Source organism: Acinonyx jubatus, chromosome A2, assembly GCF_027475565.1.
Source record: "Acinonyx jubatus isolate Ajub_Pintada_27869175 chromosome A2, VMU_Ajub_asm_v1.0, whole genome shotgun sequence".
Taxonomy (NCBI): Eukaryota; Metazoa; Chordata; class Mammalia; order Carnivora; family Felidae; genus Acinonyx; species Acinonyx jubatus.
In genome coordinates, this window is record NC_069383.1 from 127360905 (window position 1) to 127379519 (window position 18615).

The 18615-nt window shown below is 43.0% G+C and overlaps 1 long non-coding RNA gene across 1 annotated transcript in view; it reads left to right on the forward strand.

Moving 5' to 3' along the window:
- LOC128314876 (uncharacterized) overlaps positions 1–16734 on the forward strand; it is a 128804-nt gene extending 112070 nt beyond the window's left edge. The window contains exon 3 of the long non-coding RNA XR_008297039.1: positions 11304–16734. This is a non-coding gene — a long non-coding RNA (uncharacterized LOC128314876). The remainder of the gene's footprint in view (positions 1–11303) is intronic.
- Positions 16735–18615: the final 1881 nt, after the last annotated feature.

An 18615-nucleotide genomic window follows, 5' to 3' on the forward strand; every position in this document is an offset into this window, starting at 1 on the left:
TAGGATTTTTTTTTCCTTTAGCTCAAGTATCTGAGTGTCATTACCTTTGTGTACAGTGCCTAGTGCTGAGCCTGGAGATCTAAAAAGAAGGACCCGGTGGCAAGCTTCTAGAGCCAATACAGAATGAGAGTGTATTTTTCCAGTGTTAGTGAGTACCTACTACACCCTGGCCATGTGGCAGTAAGCAAAAATCCACATTGCATCTGCCCTATAGGCTGTTGTAATTTAGCATGGAAGAGAGACATGAATCACATAACCCCTCAAAATCCAGACATACTGAGTATGATCTCTGTACAGTTACCAGGGATCCAACTCCCTTCTGTCCTTCTGGTCCACAACCTTTAGCCTAGCATCTCACAGTCCCGGATGGCTGCAGGTGCCTAGCCATCAGGTTCACATTCCAGAAATGATGAAGCACAGAAGAACATACCCCTTTCAAGAGCTTTCCTGGAAGTACCAACAAAATTGTGTTTACATACCCTCTGTTAGAACCCAGTCACATGGCTGTACCTAACTGCAAGAAAGGCCAGGAGATAATGACTTTTAGTTGGGCTCATTGTCACTCCCAAATAAAATCATGGTTCTGGAATCAAGGAAGAGGGGAAGAATGGTGGGCAGCCATCTGCCTCTGCCACAACAGTCTGTGAAGCAAAGAGATGCAAAATTAGGTGGGGTTAACCAGCGAAGGAGCAGGGAACATGGGCCCCCCCATAAACTAAACAAAGGCTGGCATGGCCGGGCCACTGATGGAGGCCCCAAGTGCTAGAAGACAAAGAATGCAAGAAAGGCAGAGACCTAGTGACGTTGGGCCTTGTTAGGATCTGGGGCTTTGTCCTAAGACCAGTTGGAGCTGCTAAAGGATGTCAGCAGGAAGTGGGGTGGCCTGATCCTATACATGGGTTCTGAACTTCTATGATGTGCTTGGTGCCAGGCACTGGTAATACAGAGGTGTGGCATTCCCTTGGGGTCTACATGGCCAGTGTGTACTAACTACTTGCTAACCCTGGAACAAATACAATCTGGGGGAGCCTGGATTTTCAGGAGGGCAGCCACATCCCAGATTAGCAGTCACAGACCCATGTATCCAGACCCTGTGTGGAAGTGCGAGTGTCAAGAAAGGGTTAACGGCAGAAATGACTCCAGAGGGTTGAGGGTTTGGGCAGGATGAAGGGAAGGCCAAGGGCATTCTTCCAGGCAAAGTTGGGACAAAGGCTGGATATGTCTAGTGTGGAGGTTCTGCTGGTAAGGGTTATTCCTGAAGGAAGCCAGGAGATGAGACTGAAGGTTGGGTAGGGGTTAGTTCACTGAAGGTCTGGTATATCAGGTAAGGAGCTGAATGTTGGGGCATCATGGAGGAGTGTTCGGTCAGAGAATGGCACAGTACAAACTGTTTTAGAGCATCAGTTCTGGCAGCTGCATGCAGGAATGCAGAAGGAGGCAGAATCACATAGTTAATGAAAGAGGAGGCTCCTTTTCATGCACTTGAACTTCTACCTATTGGGATCCTGACTCCCATTATCCTTGCTGGCAGGCACCTACTGTCCTCCACCTCCTCTCTGTGAAATACAGAAGTTCAGGTCTAGAATCCCATACCTGCAGTTTTGAAATTCAGGAAGCTCTGAAAGCTTAATTTTTGTTATTGTTATTGTTGTTGTTGTTGTTGTTTTTGGTAACTCATTTGACAGCCAGACTTGAACCCTACCTAAACACAGTGAGCTGCAAAACTTTGACTTCCTCTTGTAGGAGGCTATGACTTGTCTATTTAGACCATTTACTATGAATATTTATGTTTTGTTATGCAGAAATATTAATGGGGTTGATGACAGGTATTAAATAATAGACAGTATATATACAATACCACATCTTTCAAATATCAAAAGAATTCTGAATTTCATAATATGTCTTTTTAGATAAAGGATTGTAGTCTCTGCCCATAAGCAAGAAGGTCTGAACCCTGCCAGAGAGTTTGCTTTAACTAAAGGGTTGCATTTGGAGATTGTTTTAGGGAAGAAAGGAGAATCTCCTGGATGAAGTCAACAGACAGTAATGCTAGGGAGCCCATGTTTCAGTGGATCATAGAAGCTACAGAGTTTTCCTACCTTCATGGATGAGGGGTTAACGAGGAAGAGTTGGAGCTACCCAGGACACATCTGTTAATTGTATGAAGTTAATGTCATAGAAAAAAAAACAGCATCTACTCTCACAAGCCCAGTGATACTATGGCTATATTTTGTTAATAATAATAATTTGCATGTATGTAATGCTTTTGAGTGTATCAGGTGCTTTTGGAAGTGCTTTCTCCTTTAATTCTTACAATAGCCATGATGGATGAATAGGTTGGCATTCTCAGTTTACAGCCAAGGAAGGACCACAAGCCCAGAGGAGTCAGGTGACTCATTCATGGTCATTTAGACAGCCTAGGGCCCAGGCTAGGCCCTTCTGATTCTGGGATCTGTGGTCTTATTTTCAACAAGCAATAACATTCTTGGCTGAAGAGTGCCAAACTTTTCAAACCATGTATCTGCTGCTAAGGGCTAGCACGATAAATTTCATCTTACAAGCCCAGTCTAGTTCATTGGCTGTGGCTGAATGATGTGCTTAGTTGTGGAATTTGAGGCTGTTTCTAGAATTCACAAGGACTTTGGTAATCTATCAGCCATGACTACCAAGGTGCAAGGCAGACTCATGGCAGGTGGGTGTATTACCATCCATTTCTAAGGGCTGAATTCTCCTTTCTCCATTTAGTCATCAAAAACATATAGATTAGCTGCCAACTGGGTGCCAGACAGTGTAGGATGGTGAGGCTAACGAACTCCATGCACGCTCAGCTGCTGTCCTCAGGGAACTCAGAAAAGTCCCATCTGTCCCAGATGTATACTACGAGTGACGTGTGATATGTCTGGGCTACAGACGCACAAGCCCAAAGAGTGATTTGGAGAAGCAAACTGAAAATCGGGTGGCCCACACAGCCCAGACTTCAGAAGACAGTGTGGTTGGTAAGTCTGGGAATGATGGTTAAGAGTTTAGGCTTCAGAATCCTTCAGGTCTATGTCCAAATCCCTCCTATGTGGACAACACCCGGGGCGGGGCTTAGCTTACCCATGCTTCAGTTTGTGTATCCGAAAAAGAAAAAAAAAAAGGAAATAATAATAATAGTTATTGCAGAAGATTGTTGTCATAGTTAAAAGGATCTGATGGTAATAACATCTACTATTGGTCAAGGCATTTTATGTGCCAGGCATGTTTTAAACCCATTACATGTGCTAACTCATTGCATCTCTGCTGCAACCTAATGAAATAACACATGTAAGACCCATGCCTGGCACATACTGAGCGTTCAGAGTGAGGTTGTAATGGCCCTTGTGTTCTTGCTGCTGTTACTCATACTGGTTTTAAGAACCAGCCTGGGACTGGTGACTTAGATTCTGATCCAGTCTTTACCACTGGCTCTTTGTGATTTTGATGGAGTCACTCAACCTGTTGCCAGTTTCCTCAGTGAAAAAGAGAAGCTTGGATTAGTTGGGAGGTCAGCACCTGGGGATCTTTTCAGAAACACAGATCCCTGGGCTTCATTCCCTAAGGAGTCTGATTTGATTGGTCTGAAGCCAGTCCTAAGAATCTGGGTTGTTTTTAACTTAATAATGAAAATGTCCAAACCGACTGAAGGACACATCACCAATATCAACCACGTTCAATGTGTTGTCATGTTTGTTTCGTCTCTTTCATGCAGAATATTCTCCAGCTACCCTTCCAGGTTCACACCATCCTCCTCTGGGCCTCGGGTAGGTGGGCTACTGCCTTCACCAGCTTCCCAAGACCCTTTTTCCCAGTAAGGACTGGGAAGTTACAATAGACCAAGGCTGGTGCATGTATTTCCCTGGCTGTCTCCCTCCTGGAAGTTTGGCAATGACTGTGTTCCTTCTCTGGAGCCACAACTCATGGCAGCCTGACTTCTCCATCACTACATCTCTGTCTGCAGGTCCTTATCCACTCCCTCCCCTTGCCACTCTGCCTAGAGATGGCAGTTTCCCTGCCGTTACTTCCTCCATCCCTTGGCCACATTCTTATAAACAGCAAATGCTCCCTGCTTACTTTCTTTGCTTGTTCCACGATTTCCTATGGGAACCCTTCCTGATATACACAACTCCTCTTTTATTTATGCCTGAATATTCTCAAGTCAATCATTATGTGTCTCCAGCACTGCTGCCACACTCTGCAAAACAATACTTCCTTAATATCTTCTATTAGAAGCCATCCGTCTATTTTAAATGCCCCTTTGATGTCTCAGTTAGGTTTGGGAATCACTGGAGTAGCCCACCTTTGAGTGTATTTCCAACTCATGTAACCTGCCTCCTAATACGTAAAGACTCTGCCAGCTTATAGATTTGAGTCAGTCTCCACCTGGTGGCAGGAAAGCTCATCTGGACTGTGGGCTGGTTAGTTGGAACCTGGTCCTGTCAGTGAGGCGAACGTTGCCACGGACACTGCCCTGAAACACTTGGGAAGTGATTTGTACACCTAGATGTGGCTGTATCAATGGGCCAAACGGTCAGATGGACGCTGAGCTCAACATTCTACACCCACAGGTATCTTCCAGGACAGGATGGCTGTCCATAGGACCAAAAAGTCATTATTGCACACCAGCCACAGGAGCATGGCTCTCCTAGTTCTCTCAAAAGAAATCTCTCCTAATATTTATCCTAGGGAGTCATTTCCTTTTTTTGAGTCTTACCTTAGATCAAACTTGTAATTACACAGGGTTTAGTCTTTGAACATTTGATTAGCTTTTTCGAGTGTAAGATCAAAAAACATCCATTAACCACACTCCTTGGGCCTCTCCCAGAAAGAGGCAAATTGTGGAATCTTGCCAGTTGGGAAGGCAAGGGGCTGGCGCAATGGGACGTCCAGGCTCAGATCTCCAGCTAAGTGGCCGGGACCTCGAGCAGGCCACTGCCTGTCTCTGGGGCATGGCTGCACCTCTGCCCTAATTCTTGGGAATTCAGAGTCTCTCAGTGAGTTTCAAGATAGCATTTCAGCCTCGTTGTACTAAATTACAATCCCAGATGAAGAGCTTGGCCAGGAAAACTCCATTCAGATTCAGAGCCACAGAAGTTGGCTGGGGATCAAAGGGCCTCATTTCCTAAAAGCCATCACCAGGGGCATCTGACCGGGTGGGTCTGTTCAGGTGTTTTTCCATGTTAGTTTCTACATGAATGCATTTTTCGCTGAGGCACGTGATTTTGTATAATTCTAGTTCTTAAAGCAAACTCTAAAGTGGTTAGGCTACTAAAACCTAACTGACCCCCAGAGGCCTCTCTGGCCACCCAGTCATCCCACCGTGTAGCTACCACCAGAAGACAGAGGGCGGATTTTTGCATGTAGGTACTCAAACCAGGAGATGAGGCAGGATTCAAGCTGCAGAATGCATTTTGGTGGGAGGAGAAAAGATCACTGATTAGCTAAAAGCCATTGTGACTGTTACCTCTGCCCCTGCCCATACTTCTCATCTCTAGCTTTGCCATTCGCCTTTCTTCTACCTGGGCCGCCACAGGTTACTTGATCTGCTGAACAGTAGCACACACGGGAGACAGGAAGGCTCCATGCCAAGAGCTGCAGCTTTGCAGGCAGTTAAGGTAGACCTCACACTTGAAACCTGTGCACACAGGATCCTTGAGCTTTAAGATGATGTGCAGAAAGAAGTGGAAGCAACAATTACTTGAGGAAAACCCCTCCTGGAGAGACAGGAACTGAGCCAGCTGCCTGCTCCAGGCTGATGTTAGTTAGGGGAAACTTGTACGGCGCAGATTCCAGACAGCGTACCTCAAGATCCTGATTTAGGAAGCCTGGCTGAGCCGAGGGAGTTTGCATATTTAATAAGCCTTCTTATGGCCAGAAGTTGCAGGAAACTAGCTCAAGACTTTCTATCTTGTGTTGGTGATCTGCTTTGAGTTTAGAAGTTGACTACAAAAAAAAAAAAAAAAAACAACCCGGCTCTGAATTTGCTGTGCAAGTCAGAATGATTTACAGGGGGCAAGTTGGTGTTATACCCTTAGATCATGCCACTGGGGCATCAGACATCTGGATCAATTAGGAAAAGTGATTGCTTTCCTTTAAGGTAACAGAAGGCCTCCATTAAAATGCAAACATTAGCTGAGTGATTAGTGATGCTGGCAGCCCCTAGGATGCAGTCTGAGGCAGGGAGGGGCAAACACTTAATGGTTAGGAATGCTGCTTTTGCTGAGTTGGAGTCTTGATGCAGCCACTTAACTAGCTGTGCGGCCCCCAAGTGTTATTTAACTTGGGTTGTTCATCTGTAAAATGGGGATAACAAAAGCCACGTAGGATGATGTTATGTGAGGATTTTTTTTTTTCTTTCAAAGACAGTGCATGTAAAGCACCTAGCTCTGTGTATGTCCCAGGCAGTGGCCTCCTGTCTTTTCTCCTTTCTGGGTGTTGGCAGAGAGGAGATGCCCATGTATTAATAAATACACGAATAGCTCCCGCACTGCCCAGTCCCTGACCCACCCTGGCAATCCATCCTCCTCTGAGATGCTTCCCCCTTGGGTATCTCATCTTGTTCCACCACACCTGACAATTCTTGAGTGGTCTCTCTTGCCTGCATACTAAAAGCCCACACTGCCCTACACGCTTTTGCCTGCCCTCACCTCCTTAGCTCACTACTCAGAACCTCTCAACTTTGATATACAGCATGGTTTCCACTCCCTTCACTCTGTCCCCACCATTGCCCTTCTTCCCTCTGCCTGCCTTCTCCACCCCTTTCAGTTTTGACTTACTTGACCAGCTCCCACTCATTCTTTTTAAAAAAGCCCAGAGGCCACCTCCTCCAGGAAGCCTCCCTGGCCCTTGATCTCCCCCTTCATGAGGGCTGAGGGACACCGTGCCCCTGGAATAACGCTCTCTCATATTCTAACTGCCCACTGCATTAGTGGGGCTCACTTTTCTGCTCATTAGGATTACCTAGAATGTCTCTCAAGTCCTGTAGGGCCCTGGCCTCACCTCAGGCCAGTTAAATTACTCTCTGGGGATTAAGACTTGGGCATCAGGCATCCTTAAAATTTTCTGGGTGATTATTTTGTGCAGCTAAGGTTCAAAACCAGTGCTCCAGATGGTGAGCACCTTGAGGGCATCAAATGTATGTGCAGAAATACCTGCTTATGACTCTTAGCACAGTGAGCGCATCATTGGTGGTTTCCATTTGACATCTGAATGCATGTAGGAAGGTGGGTTATTGTATTCAGGGACTTCCAGAGCTGTGTCACCATCTGGGAGAACAGGATGTGCAGAGATGTTGGGGAAGGTGGCTTGTAGACACTTAAGGGGCCACAAGCAGATGTAGAAATCAGAGTCAGAGGCTGAGGTGTGAGGGCTGAGAACAAACTCCAGCCACTGCCTAAGGGGTATCTGGGGCTAGTGCAGGGCAGGGAGTATCTAATGAACTTGGCTATAACCACATCCAGTTCATTCAGACATCTTTGAACCTCGCCAGCTAGGAGTACTTATGAAGGAAATGTGTCTATTTGATTGGTAGCTCTGCAGCCTTGCAGACAGCTCTTCCGTCCTCCAAGAGAGGGCTTTGGGGTCTTGAAGTCCTGGCACATGGAAAATATGCTCATAGTTCATTGTCCTGGCCACACACTCTAGATGCTTCAGGACAGTGGGAGATGCCAAGTGAGTTCTGTCCCAGAAAGAAAATGTCGGGCTTCTAAGAGCCCTTTCTAGATCAATTCTTTTCAAACCCGCTTCCCTCCTGAGACTTCAATAGTTGAATCATCTTTCTCGGTAAGAAAATCTGAAAATTAACTGAGAAATTAACCAGCTTATTTTCCTAAAGGCCCACCCTCCCCCCACGAACAAGCAATTTTTTCCCTTACCTTCTCTGAAGAAGACACTTGTCCTTGTGACATGAAACCACTGATGCCCTTGTCCCCGAGGACTGGTATAAAAGCAAACAAAGAAACAGATTCTTCAAAAAACTAGAGTCAGGCTCTAGTTGATAAAGGGCTGGACCATCTACATTGGGAGGCACCTGACAGGTAGGTGGCTTGGATTTTCTGAGTCGAGGGCAACTGAGGGTTTAGGTGCAGTGAGCCGTAGGCATTTCTGGTCCCTACTAGAGCCCTGGGAAGGGCAGGACCCCTGCTGGATGCAGTGGGGGGGGGGGGGGAAGGGTGCTCTCCCTACTGCCACCCTGAGCACTTTCTTCATGAGTGGTGGCTTCTGAACCTTTTGAACCATTTTAGACTTTTAGCGGGACCCTGCAAGGGAGAGGTAGGGTGGGCAGGGAGGAGTACAGAGATCTTGAATTCTGTTTTGGGCATGTCTATGAGATACTCTGGTAGAGAGATGCAGTGACTGTAAGTACTGACCTTTGCTGCCTGTTTACAGGTTAGGGACTTTACATGTAGGAGTCATTCAGTTCTCCATGCAACCCTGTGAAGCGGGGCTTCCCACTCCTTTGCAGACTGACGGAGACTGAAGCAGAGAGAGGGGTTGATTGTTCAAGGTAACATAAGCAATAAAAGGCAAATAGCCATTTGGTTGTATAGTTCTGGATCTTTTCCTTTTTTTTGTTTTTCTGTTTTGTTTTGTTTTGTTTTTTGGTGGTGGTGAAGGTAGAGGCCTGGGTGGGGGGGGGGGGAGGGATGCTGTTTAGATCCATTGGTCCAAATACTGTTCCCTGGGCAAAGGATGTAGGTTGAGGAAAGGAGAGCTCCTAGACTAATAAGCTTTGGGGGCTCCCAAGTTGAGAGATGAGAATACAGAGGAGCAGGGGCCAGGATGGGGACCTGAGGCAGGCAGCCAGTACACGAGGAAATTGAGGCAGCACGGTGTTGTGCAATTGAAGAATAGGAAATGTCATCAAGAGGATGGGCAGGCCACTTTGTGTGAAGCTTCTGGACTGTGACATAATAAGAGGTCTGAGGAGTCATTGCCTGGCATGGAATTGCCTGTGTCCTTGACAAGAGAAACTTCTCTGGAGGGGAGGGGATGAAGTCTAGCTGCGGGAGGGTAGGAGGTGAGGAAGTGGTGTCAGGGTGGGTACGGCCCTGTGAGGGATCCCCTGTCACTGGCATTCTCTCCAGCCCTCTCCAACCTAATTTTATTCCCATGGATGCTGCAGAGCATTTTCTTTGGCCCACAAACAGGGTTGTGTCCCATTTGGTCAATAACCAAGATATGCTTGGAAAAAAGTACCAAGGAGGTAAAAGTGGGAAGCAAAATAGTAAAAAATAATAAGATGACAAGAATGGGATTGGCACACAGCAAAGATCAATGAAGCCAACACTGTCTGAGAAAACATATCTCCCCATGAACCTCAGCCTTCAAGAAATCAATCAGCAGCTCTTGAAAAAAATGTGTCTCCTGTAAAAGTGTCATTGGAACTTTCAGTGTCACAATGCAGGTGCTGATGGCTGGGCACAGGATAGATAGCCCATTAATACTCATTGATGGGTTTATTGATTAGTGTGTCTGGTATAATTAGCCCCAAAGATCTTCAATCAATGCAGCCCAGGGAGGTGATGATGCAGCCCAGGGAGGTCTATGCATCGTGAACAGGGAATCGAGGGCCGGGCTCACTGGCTGTCTTGCTGTGTGGCCTAGATGCACCCCTGGATGCTTCAGAGGCTCAGTTTCCTCACCTATAAAATAAGATAGCAGTTTAGTATTTCCCAAAGTGATTTCCAGCAACTTTAGTTGTGTGGAATGTTGGTGGGTATTTTTTTTCCCCACCAAAAATGTTAAATGGCCACATTTAGGCAACACAGATTTTTAAATAACTTGAACAAGACTTCTCGGAGCCTTTGGTATGCTGGACATTGTGACTCTCTCAGAAGCAGAATAGAGTATATGTTTCTTTATTCATTTGATCTGCATTATTGAGCATGGAACATATGCCAAGCACTATGCTAGGTGCTGGGGACGCAGCAGTGAACACAAGATCCAAGCGCCTCCAGCACAGTGTTTGCATTCTAGTGATGGAGCACAAATAGTCAAGATGGCTAGTAAGACAGATGGTGCTAAATCCGCTGCAAAAATGAAAGAGTAATGCAGTATAGGGGTGGAAGGTGGAGCTATTTTGTACAGAGGGGAGATGAGACTTTCCTTTCTGAAAAGGAAACATTTGAGCCGAGATTGGTAGGAAGCCCAAGAGTAAGCCATGCAGCTGTCTGGAATGAACTACATGCACAAGGACCCTCAAGTGGGAGCACATTTGTCCTGGTCATAGAAAATGAATATGGCCGGGGGTGGGGCCAGGGGGACGGAGTCAAAGGCAGCCTTCCCTCTTTGTATCTTCATAGCCCCTGAATTTGGATAGCCAGAATTCATATGACAGGGGCTGTTGGAGAGGTACAATGTGTTTTCCAAATTCACGTCATCAAGCAGATGATGTGTGTGTGTGTGTGTGTGTGTGTGTGTGTGTGTGTGATTTTTCAGGATTAGCACCCCACTGGAATAGATTTTGTTTTTTCCTTGAGAGAGAGAGAGAACGAGAGAATGAGCAGGGGAAGGACAGAAGGAGAAGAAGAGAGAATTTTAAGTGCTTCATACCCAGCATGGAGCCCAATGTGGGGCTTGATCCCACAATGGTGAGATCATGACCTGAGCCAAAATCAAGAGTCAGACACTTAATTGACTGAACCATACAGATGCCCCCTGGAATAGATTATTTCTTAGTGCAACACTAATGATAAGACATCTGATAACCACGTGTAATGTTCTACACACGGGGAAAAATGAATAGTATGAATTATTAAAATCCTTTTAGAGAAATGCTATTTCACTGTTTTTTCCTGAAAAATCAGATTGTGATTTATTTAGGAATGACGTCTCTAAATCAGAAAGAGCAAGGGGCTAGTATCAACCCCACAAATAAGTCTCTTTATGACCTTCAACAATTAGTTGGCTTTTCTATGCCTCAGCTTCCTTGTCTGCAGAATAAGAATTAGATTACTTCCTCCCACAATGACCAGAGTGAAGAATAATTGATGTAAAACAAATCAAGTACTTAGTACAGTGCCAGGCACGTAGTATATGCTCAGTAAATGCTACCTGCTGTGATAATTAATGTTAATCACTGAAGGAATGTTAATAACTGAAGGAATACAACCAAGTACCCCCTTTATACATGAAAAAGGGAGACTCAAAGATAATGTCAAATGCTGGGACATCCTGAGTGCTTTCAGAGGGCTCAGAGGTGTGCTGCATGACGGGACTCTATTCTACGGACTGTGGTTGCTATCCCAGCTGTCTCCAGAGCATCTATTCTTCTGATTTCACAGAGGGAAGCGGGTGCATCCTTGCCATGTTCCCTGCCACTTACCTGGACGTGGGGCTGGTCATCCAGTCAGAGTGAAGCTGGGTGCTCAGCTGGATGGTTGGGAGAAGGGAAGCTGTTCCATTCTCCATGGTGCGGAGGAGAAGCCATGCATCCTGGTAGCTGCACACAGTCTTCTCTCCACCATGAAGGCAGCCAGCCTGGGTACGAAGCCAACATACTGAGGAAGACAGAGCCAAGAGAAGCTTCATGCTGGCTCCCCATCGACCTCTAGATCAGCTCAATCCTGCAGTCCCTCCACTGTGGACTTTCCTGGTCCAGGAGCTGATAAATTGCTTTATTTTAAAGCCATGGTAAATTGGATTTTTCTTTTAGTTTACAGCCCAAAGCATCTTAACTGCTACCCACAATTTTTCTCATCAGATCTCCATGACAACCCTGTTATAAGATGCTTTTATTCCCCTTTTACAATTGGAGAAATACTCAGAATGGCTGACCTGCTGTTGACTAGCTAGATATGGAAGTCTGGTAGAGTGGATTTAGGATTCAATCATTGGGGTTCCCATCTTAGGTCTGTTATGTAGTGGCTGTTTCCTCATCTGTAAAATGAATATAGTTTTTTTTTTAAATCTTTTCTCCCGAGGTTGATATGGGGAACTGAATCAAGTAAGATTCCTTAGGAGGAAGATTTCATGACCATAAAATGCTGTGCTGGTGCCCCCCTTGCCTACACCTGGAGCCCACTGCTCCCCCCTAGAAATTCATGGTCTTTGCATTATTTGGGTTATTGGTTTAACAGGTCTCAGTGCCAGCTTGTTCTCTGAGACAGGTATATACTCTGATTTCTTGTTTGTACTGACAGTTAGCTTAGTACATCCTTCCTTCATGACTAGCAAAGATCTAAAGTCAAACCTAGCCCATTACCCAATGTGTTACAAATGGGAACTCAGCTGTATGCCCATAGAGGCTTTATTTATCAGTTGGTAGGCTTGTAGCACTCACACAGACACATAAAACCCCAATTCCCCTAGTTTGTTGGGTGCACAGGCCTATACCATTTTCCATGATTGGTTGGTAGATTTTCCATGTTCTGTTAGCATCCCGAATGTATGTTTTGCATCCTCTGCCTTCACAGATTAAAAGGATAAACACATATCATTGTGTAATGTTCTCATGTTAGGAATAACTCAGAGGTAAAAGTCCCTGTAGTTCTCAAGGCTAATGGAAGTGAAAAACTGTTTATAAATCACATAAGAGGGGGAAAATTTGTCCTTACCATGAATATACTGGACTGCTTTGCCTAAATGATTCAGAGGTGATTTCCTAAATATATTAATCATGAGTAAGAAGAATTGTGTTCATCTTTGTACTGTTTATATTAGAATAAAGTGTTTGCCAAGCAAGGCTCTAGTTTCATAAGCACAGTATACAAGGGGAAAAATGAAATAGATTTATTCTTGTTATTTGGGGAGTGTGTAGTTTATTATACACACTTTGCTTCTGGCTTTGGAGAAAATTATTTATCTGCAAGTCTTTCCCTTTCATTTGCCTTGAATATAAAGATTAACTGATGGTTTAACAATCTTGTTGAGGCCATATTTATGTAGGGTAGCATTCTTACTCATACAACTCCCAATATTAAAGTAGTAGCATTGTTCATAAAGATATGATGGTAAGGCCTTCAGCCATAGAAGTGAGATATTGTCTCCTGTTAACAACTTCAAATGAATATGAGCAGGAATTTCTTTTGTATTAATTGGCATGGAAGAGGACAGTGACAACCACTACAAATTGGAAAACTCATGCTAGCCATCACGTTGAGTTCGTTTGAACCTGTCCAATGCCCACGTGTATGCAGGTATGTTTAGAGTGAGCGTCTGTGACTCACCTTGGTTATCCTCCAGGGCAAAACTAAGCAGTGGGTGTGACATTGAGTAGTTTGCTTGTTCTCTTCCCTTTGATCAAGGACCCCTAAAATATATTCAAGGTTGGTAGCAATGTCCTTGCAGTAGAAGGCAACCTGTTTATATTTTCTTCATCACTGTCAGCTCTGGGGTTCCAAGGAAGAAGAAATATAATCTAGGTTCAAGGATAACAACCATTTAGACATGCATTCATCTCTGAAAGAAAACCAAAGTCTCTCAGTTTTGTTTACGAAATGCTTAAGTAATTTTTCTCTGCTGCTGGGGGAAAAAAAAACAGCCCACAGCTGGAACCACTTACAACATAGGTTTGATTGTTTTTTTGCAAATTGAACGATTAATTCAGGCAAACAACCAAAGATTTAATTTAATTTTAAATTGAAAGGGATGGACAGTCATGCTGACTGAATTCCTTGCTTGGCGGACTTTGGGGCCATGGCAATTAGTTTAGACAATATTGTGACTCTAGCAAGTCCACCCTGGGAGGCGGATCAAGCTCTTAAAAAGTGTTTTTGTACCACTGGCCTGCCTCTCTTTTTATTAATGGTTTCCCTGCTTTAAAATTGAAGACTTGGGATAATCTCAGTCCTAAATCTCTACCCAAGGGCTCTGTGCGTTTGTCTTTACATTTCACTCCAACCCCAGGGCGACAAGTGAAGTGAAGAAAAATTGCCAGTAATCATGGACAGGAATTCTTAGAATTGGGGTTAAACCTCCTGAAGTTGGGCCTAACATAGGCGCATAGCAGGTTTGGTCAACTCTTCTGCATCAGACACTTCCAAGGCTAAGCTGGACTTTGCATGAGCTATGGAAGGGCAGGCTAACTAGAAGTGCTAGCCTTGACCAGCCCAAGGATGAAGCTAAGAATGACCCAGGTAGTGAAGTCGGACATGTGCTTCCGTCTTTATCCAGCATCTCTTGGTAAAGGAAGCCAGGATCCCAGCTGCAGGCAGTTCTGAAAAGTACTTTTACCTGATTACAAAGTCTAATTGGACAGTGAGGCAGAGAATAGAGTTAGCAAGAAAAAAGTAATACTACTGAAGCTGCTCTGAGAGTTTTTTTCTCTCTGGGAAAAGAACTGAATTGCATAGAATGCAGGGGATTCTAAAACTTTCAATGATGTCTTTCCATTATTCAAAAACTTTTATGTCTTTTTTTAAAGTTTTCATTTATCTATTTTGAGAGAGAGGGAGAGGGAGAGAGCAGTGGGGAGGGGCAAAAAGAGAAGGGGAGAGAGAATCCCAAGCATCTCTGCACTGTGAGTACAGAGCCCAACATGGGGCTCAATTCCATGAACTGTGAGATCATGACCTGAGCTGAAATCAAGAGTCTGATGCTCAACCGACTCAGCCACTCAGGGCCCCAAGAACTTTTATGTTTTAGCAAGTCTGATTGCTTAAAATGGTAGTGGGATTTCACCTCCTGGCTTTGGTCTTTTTTTTGCCCCCCTGTCACTCCTCCCTGCCATCTTCCTCCCTTCCTCTTTTCCTCTTCTTCCTTCCTTCTTTCCTTCTTAAAATGAATCTTCTCGACTGACATCTGTCTGTGGTTTCCTCACAGGAACAGATCCAAGTGAATATATGTTACTTAATGAATATATTTCTAAAAACTGAGACCTAGACAATGCTGGGCTTGTCACGCTGCCGACCCATTCTCCTGAATTTCCACATCATCTCCTTTCCTGGACAAAATGCACCCAACCTTCCAGTTCAAAAAAAAAAAAGTCTCCATGAATTTTGTCCTTCCATTTTGTCACTGTGTGATGGTGACTGCCTCCCCTGAAAATCCATGCCACCTCCAGACCATTCTTTGTACACTGCCTTTTGGCAATTGTTTCTCCAAAACTTTCTGTTCATTACACAAGTAACATGGATAACTTGCTTGCTGAATAATAATGAAATAATGCAGAAGCAAACAAACCAAAATGGCCAAAGACTCCATTACTCCCGGAAGAAATAACTTCAGAGCTCTGGATACACCTCCCCAAGAGCCCTTCTGGCTATGTACACCCTAATGCATGCATATCTACATATTTATAGATGCGTTATTTCATGTATACATATATGAAATGACGCTTGTATGTCTTTTAACAGCCTTCTTGAGATACAAGTCTTATAATACCCTTTTCTGTTTTTAACCATATGAGGTTAATTCACATCCTCGCTAACACTTGTTATTATCTGTCTTTTTGACGATAGCCATTTTAGTGGGTGTGAAGTGGTACCACAGTGTGGTTTTGATTTATATTTTCCTAGTGGCTAATGAAATACTAGGCATTCTTTCTTGTGCTTATTGGCTATTTATATATTTTCTGTGGATCCTTTGTCCATTTTTTATGGATTATTTGTCTTTTTATTATTGAGTTCTAAGAGTTTCTTATATAGTTTAGATACAAGTCTCTTATAGCAAGCATTTTCTTCAATGTTATGAGTTGATCCTCTTTATTTCCTGATAGTGTCCTTTGAAGCTGTTAACAGTTTTTAGTTTTGATGAAGTCCACTTCATCTTTTTTCTTTTGTTACTTGCTTTTGGTGTCATATCTTAATGGGGCTTTGCCTAACCTAAGGTCATGCAAGTTTCCTTCATTATTTTCTTCTACACGTTTTATAGCTTTGGCTCCTCCAGTTAGATCTGTAGTCCATTTGTGCTTAATTTTTGTGGGATGCATAATGAAAAGGTCCACCTGTATTCTTTTACATGCAGTTATCTAGTTGTCCCAATATTTGTTGTAGAGACTGTTTTTTTCCTCTTTAATTTTCCTCTTTAATTATCTTGGCACTGTTGTCAAAAATCACTTAACCATAAATATAAGGGTTATTTCTGGACTCTTTTGTATTTTGTTGGTCTATAGGTCTTTGCTTATGCCAGTACCAAAGTATCTTGATTACTATAGCTTTGGAGTAAGTTTTGAAATTAACCACGAGTCCTTTTTCAAAAGTGTTTTGACTATTCTGAGTGTCTTGCATTTCCCTTACAAATGTTAAAATCAGCTTGTCATTTTCTGCAAAAAAAAAAAAAAAAAGCCAGCTGGGATTTTGATAGGGAATCTGCATATTTGTTATCACTTGCTTTTCACTCAACTTGATTTTTTTTACATATATAAAAAATGGCATGCTTGTGTATAAGCACAAAGTCAATATATGGGAATTTTGACCCTATGACCATCATTCAGATCAAGATTTGGAATATTTGCAGCACCTTAGGAGGCTCCCTCGTGCCCCTTTCCAGTCCCTACGTTTCTATAAAAGCTGCTAAGCTGACATCTATCACCATTGATTGTTTTTCCTTAAACTTCCTATAAACCGAATGATTTAGTATGCACTCTGTAGTGAGTGATGTCTTTCACTTAAACATACATGTTGTGGAATGCCTGAGTAGCTCAATTGGTTAAGCATCCAACTTTTGGTTTCAGCTCAGATCATGATCTCACACTTGGTGAATTTGAGCCCTGTATCGGGCTCCATGCTGACAGTGCAGAGCCTCCTTGGGATTCTCTCTCTCTCTCTCTCTCTCTCTCTCTCTCCCTCCCTCCCTCCCTTTCTCTCTGAATAAATAAAATAAACTTTACAAAAAAAATTTTTCTAAGTGGTAAAAATGTTTTTTAAAAAATATATCCATGTTGTTGTTTGTATCCTTAGTTTCTTTGTTTTTATTGCTAAGCAGTATTTCATTATTTATCCATTCTGCAACTGGAAGACATTTTGTTTGTTTCCATTTGGGAGGTATTATGAATAAAGCTGCTGTAAACATTCTTGAGCATGTCACTGGGTGGGTAGATTTCTGTTTGGTACACTCATTTTTGTTAGGTATATATTTAGGAAAGGAATTGGTGCATCACCGGTAGATATGTGTTTTGCCTCGGAAGATCTGTCAAACAGTTTCTTGCAGTGACTGCACCAGTTTACATTACCATCAGCAGTGAATGAGCATACCAGTTGTTTACATCCTCACCAGCAACTAGTATTAATTAGTGGCATTCTGGTTCATGGGTGGTGACAGTTTATACTTCCCTGATGACTCTAGACGTATAGCATCTTTCCTAAGTTTTGACCTTTGTATAATCATTTTTGGGGAACTGCCTATTAAAGTCTTTTGGCAATTTTCTTAAATTGGGTTGTCTTTTTCTTTTTGGTTTGTAGGCACTCTTTATATATTCTTGATGTAAGTCTTTTTCCAGATATGCATTATAAATATTTTTTCCCAGTCTGTGGTTTGCCTTTTCACTCTTACTGTTGTCTTTTTTGATGCACTTTCTAAAAGTGAGATATAATTTACATATCATCTGTTTAAAGTCTATAATTCAGTGGTTTTCACCACATTGAAAAAGTTTTGCAACCATCACCACTATTGAAATCCAGAATATTTTCGTCATCCCCAAAGGAAATCCTACATCCACTCCCTCCTTCTCCCCTTCTGCCAGGCCTTAGCAACTACTAATCTTTCAGTCTTTATGGATTTGCCTAATCTGGGCATTTCATATAAATGGAATCACACATTATATGGTCTTTTTTGACTGGCTTCTTTCAATTAGCATGTTTTTAAGGTTCATCCATGTTGTAGCATGTATTAGAATTTTGTTCACTTTTTATCATGGAATATAATCCATTTTACAGATATACCATATTTGATTTATCTGTTCATCAATTGATAGACTTGTGAGTTCTTTTAATGTTGCTTTTGATGAATAGTTCTTAATTTTCATGAAGTTCAGTTGATCAATCTTTACTTTTGTGGATTGTGCTTTACTGAGCTCTATTGAAGGAATATTTGTCTACTTCTGTGATTTACTGTTTGAATACTGTCAGTGTCCTGGAAATCTTCCCACCTTGGGATATAAAGTTTTATTTCATTCTTTCTACTGACTCCTTGTAGCAACTTCTCTATTGCTGGATATTTGGGTGATTTTCAGGGTGTTGCTATTAAGGCACTGCTACAGTAAAAATTCTCACATGTATGTGTGTGTATGCATGTACATCTGTAGGCAACTTGCTAGAAGTGGAATTTCTGGATCAAAAGTTTTTCTGTTTTCAGTTTTGATGGAGCCTATCGAATTACCTTCCAAAAAGGTCTTCATCAAATTTAAGTGCCCACCAACAGTTGGAAAAGTGCCCATTGTGCCACATCCATGCTGTCCCTTGATATAATCAGTTTTTAAAAATGTTTGCCATTCTATAAACATACTGATATTTCTTCAGGACCTCTTGCTTTCACAATCCTTGATGAGTAGGGACTCCTTTTACATTTATTCCTTTAGGTAAGTAAGTAATCCCTTAAGTTGGAGGTCAGTACTGTGACAGTGTCGGGGATGAAAAAATTTCCTTCTACTCTCTTAGGTTCAGTGCTTGGGAGCTGGCCAATTAAACTAACAAAGACAGATTAATAGGAGAAAAGACA